Raw genomic sequence first — 4,396 nt, forward strand, 5'->3', positions numbered from 1 at the left:
GAAAAGCTCTGAGTGCGGGAAAAGCTCTGAGTGGAGGAAAAGCTTCAATCAGCGCTCAAGCCTCATTAGACATCAGAAAATCCACATGCTAATTCCCTAAGCTCCTCGGGACACATCCAGCCTGGGTGTATCTGAGCTCTCAGTGAACCGCCTAATCTCCCCGGGACACCGACAGCCTGGACCTAGGTATCTGTAGCCCCACAGCCCCCCTGGGACTCCTACAGCCTGGACGTTCGTATCTGTGCCCCCCACAAAACCCCAGGACCCCTCCAGCCTGGACATAAGTATCTGTGCACCCCACGAACCCGCTAAGCCCCCCAGGGACCGTCCAGCCTGGACGGAGGTATCTGTGCCCCCCACAACCCCTAACTGCCAAGGAACCCCTCCAGCCTGGATGCAGGTATCTGTGCCCCTCACAAACTGTCTAAGCCCCTCCCCCGCCGGGACCCTCCAGCCTGGACCTAGGTATCTGTGCCCCCCCAACACACTAATTCCCCCTGGAAGCCCTATTGCCTGAACGTAGGTATCTCTGCCCCCCCCCCACAAACCCCCAAAGCCTCCCAGGGACCCCTTCAGCCTAGATATATGTATCTGTGCCCCCCAGAAAACCCCTAATCCACCTGAGTATCCCTACAGCATGGACCTATGTATCTGTGCCCCCCAGGAACCCCGTAACCCCCCCAGGAACCACTCCAACCTGGACATAGATATCTGTGCATCCCAAAAAAAACCTAAGCCCCCCAGGGAACCCTAGACCCTGGAGATAGGTATCTCTGCTGTCCGCAAAACCCCCTAATCCTCCCTGGAACCTCTCCAGCCTGGAAGTACATATCTGTGCCCCCCCACGAACCCCCTAAGCCCCCCAGGACCCCTCCAGCCTGGACGTAGTTATCTGTGCCCCCGGATGCCCTAAGCCCCCCCAGAATCCCTATAGCCTGGATGTAGGTATCTGTGTCCCCTACAATACCACTAAGCCCCCGCAGAGACCCCTCCAGGACATACATAGGTATCTATGCCCCTCACCAAATCCCTAAACTCCCAGGGACCACTGTGCTCACCACAACCCCCTGAGCCATCTAGGGACCCCTCCAGCCCGGACTTAGGTATTGGTGTCCTCCACGAAGCCCCTAATCCCCACCAGGACCTCTACAGCCTGGACGCAAGTACCTATGCCCCCACAACCCCCCTAACTCCTCCGGGTCCGACCATGCCTGGAGAGTATCGTGACCCTACGACCCCTAACCGCCCCGAATCCCCTGAAGTAGCACTGGCCCGGACTCCATGACCCCAAGCCCACCAGGATCTCGCAGCCTCAACGCAGTTATCCGTGCACCCTGTGCCACAATACGGTTCACTGTTGCCATGCGGAAACGCTGTGCGGTACCGTGATGGGTAGACGCTGTGGGGAGGGGAAAGCAGGGGTGACTTTAGAACCGACACTCTCAGCCTGTACCGACTAGGCAGGGAGGGTCACACCTTTGCCGAACTGGACACAGGAAGGCGCGGAGGAGTAGCTCATGGTGGCAGCTGGTGAAATTCAGGAATCCAAACTGGAACTAAGCTCTGAACGCCCCAGGAAGGACTCATGGGTCCTGGTGGCCAAAGCTCTGCTGTATCCTTCATTCCGTTGCCAAAAAAACCTTACGTACTGCTGGCTGAATACAGTGCCAGAAGAGGTGCAGGCCGGATACCCCCACATTCTACACACCAACCCTCTCCCAGACCTGCAGCCTGGACCTGTCATCGTGCCCTCACCTACCCTGACCCCCAAAGGGACCCCCTACACGCCTGACCTAAATATCTGGCCTACACGAACCCCTGAGCCCCTCAGGGCCTACAGCCTGACATAGTGGACCCTCGCCAGCTGAAATTGAAGCAGCAAGACGGGTTCAATCATAGGGTCCCTTCCCACAACGCAATGCAAACCACGCTCGAGCCCCACCTCAGTGAACGGGAAGATTACATACCCCCCAGGGCCTCAAAGAGCAATACGCCCCTCATCGAAAGCAAACAGAGTGGTTAGCAGAAAATGTTAAAACATGAATAAACAACAAGCATTAAAATTGGAAAGACACCCCAACTAAGCTGTGTCCACCTGGCCTTGAGTCCGCCAATCCCCAAAAAGATCACCCAAGACCCAAAGCCAATACATCAAATGTTCAAGTCCATCAACCGATCATCACATCCCGCACCCCGATCAACGAGTCTATCTTCAAGTTCCCCCTGCCTACCGGACAAAAGGCAGCCTTATTACCACGCGACGCCCTCTCCTGGGATCTGGCTCTGCCTTCCCCAAACGCCAGTCTCAGTCCAGCAAGCCACGCTCTCCCGCCAGCCGACTTGTGATCGCTCGCAGTGTCCCCAAAAACTGCTCAAGCTCACTCACTCCATGGCACTTCAACCAATCCCACAACGCCCTCTTATAGCTGTGCTGCTCCACAATATAGCTTCAGTACTCCCCCACTATCAGCAAGTCCTTAGGATTTCAGAGCAAGAACCTGAACTCAATTCTAACAGAATAAAAATCAACTCGCAATTCAACTGTTAAAAGAGAAGAAGGTTCAATTTGGTGTTCTGACTCACCCAAGAAGCCACTCCTGCACGAGTGCCACTCATGATGGGAGAAACGCCCTGCTCAAGCAGTTTCAAGTTCTCATCCAACACAATAGGTGACAACAACTCCCAATTCACACCCAACAACAAGATAACTGGATACCACAGCTGCCCGAAGCAACCATAAACCAGGCGCCGTGGCCGTGTCAGGTGGTGGTGTGCCTATGCAAACACGATCAGTAGCTCCCTAAACTTTCCATCGCATAATTCACCACCAGATGTCCAGGGTAAGTTCATACTGCGCGCTTACATAGTACTTTTTTCTGCCCCACAACCCCTAATCCCACGGACCCGATCTAGCCGATAAGGACTGCTCCCACAACCCTAACCCCCAGGGAAGCCCACAACCCAATGTAGCATCGACTCCCACAAAACCGCTAACCGTCACAGAACCCCCAGTCTATTCGTAGCTAATCTTGACCCCCCAAGAGCCCACAAAGACCCGCGGAACCCCTACACATTAGTTGATCTGTCCCGCCCACAGAGCCTAAGCTACCAGGGCCCCCTACAACGAAGTAGGTACACTGTGTCCCCCTCCAACACACCTAACCCCCCGGACTGCCTCCAGCCATAAACATACGTATCTCTGACCCCTCAGCCTAAGCCACGACGGGACCCTCCACAAGGACAAGGAATCTGTCCCCACACCTCCTAAGAACCCCCCAAAACCCTCCAACCTAGACACAGGTACTGTGCCCCCCCCACAAACCCCCTAGCCACATGGATCCTCACCCGACGTAGTACTGAGCTCCCACACAACCCCCGAAAGCCCCCCAGAACCCCTCCACCTAGACACAGACGTGACCAATGCGAATCCCCTAAGGCCCCAGTGACCCCTCTTGCTTGGACTGAGGTACGTCCCCAACAGCCTCTAACCCCCCAATCCCTGATAGCCTGGACATAGTATCTGTGACCTCACGAACCACGATCCCCCAGAGACACCTCAGCAGGGACATAGGATCCGTACCCAAAAGGCCCCAATGCAACCCCGGACCCTACAGCCCAAAATAGTCGTCCCCCCACTACAATCCCTAATACCCCCAGAAACCCTCCAGCCTGAGTAATATTGTGACCCCAGGAACACCCCCTAAACCTCCAGGACTTTCCAGCCTGACATAGAACTGCCCCACAAGCCCCCTAAGACCCATAGGCTCCACCACTGTGCAGGGTGTACCGCACAAACCCCTAAGCTCCACCAGGGCCCCCTCCAAAACGGACATAGGTAGTCTGGCAACCACAACCGCTAATAAGCCTTCTCATGGACCCCTCCAACATACCGGTTTCCCTCACCAACCCCAAACCCCAGGACCACTACAGCGCTGGACGATTCGCCACACACCACCCCTAAGCCGTCAGGTACCTCTCCACCCGAATGTAATATTGTGTCCCCCATGAAGCCCCGAAATCTCACCAAAGCCTCCACTACAGCACGCCCCCATGACCCTAAGCCCCCCAAGGATTTCACAATGCCCTACATGGTGATTCGTGCATACCCGCGGCCACATGGGCACGTAGCCCATGGGAAATGGCTCTGTGCATAACCCCTAGCGTGCACATCGTTCACGGGTTCCCAGCGGAATGCTCGGCAAGACGGCTACATGGCCCGTCATCTGTTGCTCCAATGCGGGAAATTGCCGTGCGTACTGTGAGGGGAGGCTGAACGTCTGGTGGGATGGGAGAGCAGGGGTGACTTTAAGACCAGACACGTGCTCAGCTGTAAACCCTGACAGCATGGGGAGGGGTCAGCACCTTTGCCCTAACTGGACACAGGAAGGCGCTGGGA

General features: G+C 56.0%; 1 protein-coding gene and 2 long non-coding RNA genes across 3 annotated transcripts in view; 1 reads left to right on the top strand and 2 right to left on the bottom strand.

Moving 5' to 3' along the window:
* The window catches only part of LOC142047449 (uncharacterized), a 123,772-nt gene extending 122,581 nt beyond the window's left edge, over positions 1-1,191 (top strand). Inside the window, exon 3 of the long non-coding RNA XR_012656717.1 lies at positions 946-1,191. This is a non-coding gene — a long non-coding RNA (uncharacterized LOC142047449). The remainder of the gene's footprint in view (positions 1-945) is intronic.
* Positions 1-4,396, bottom strand: part of LOC116823303 (uncharacterized) — a 703,657-nt gene that overhangs the window by 389,337 nt on the left and 309,924 nt on the right. The gene's annotated exons all lie outside the window — the stretch shown is intronic.
* The window catches only part of LOC142047439 (uncharacterized), a 115,934-nt gene that overhangs the window by 75,069 nt on the left and 36,469 nt on the right, over positions 1-4,396 (bottom strand). The window lies entirely within an intron of this gene.

This window comes from Chelonoidis abingdonii, chromosome 11 (genome assembly GCF_003597395.2).
Source record: "Chelonoidis abingdonii isolate Lonesome George chromosome 11, CheloAbing_2.0, whole genome shotgun sequence".
NCBI classification, from domain to species: domain Eukaryota; kingdom Metazoa; phylum Chordata; order Testudines; family Testudinidae; genus Chelonoidis; species Chelonoidis abingdonii.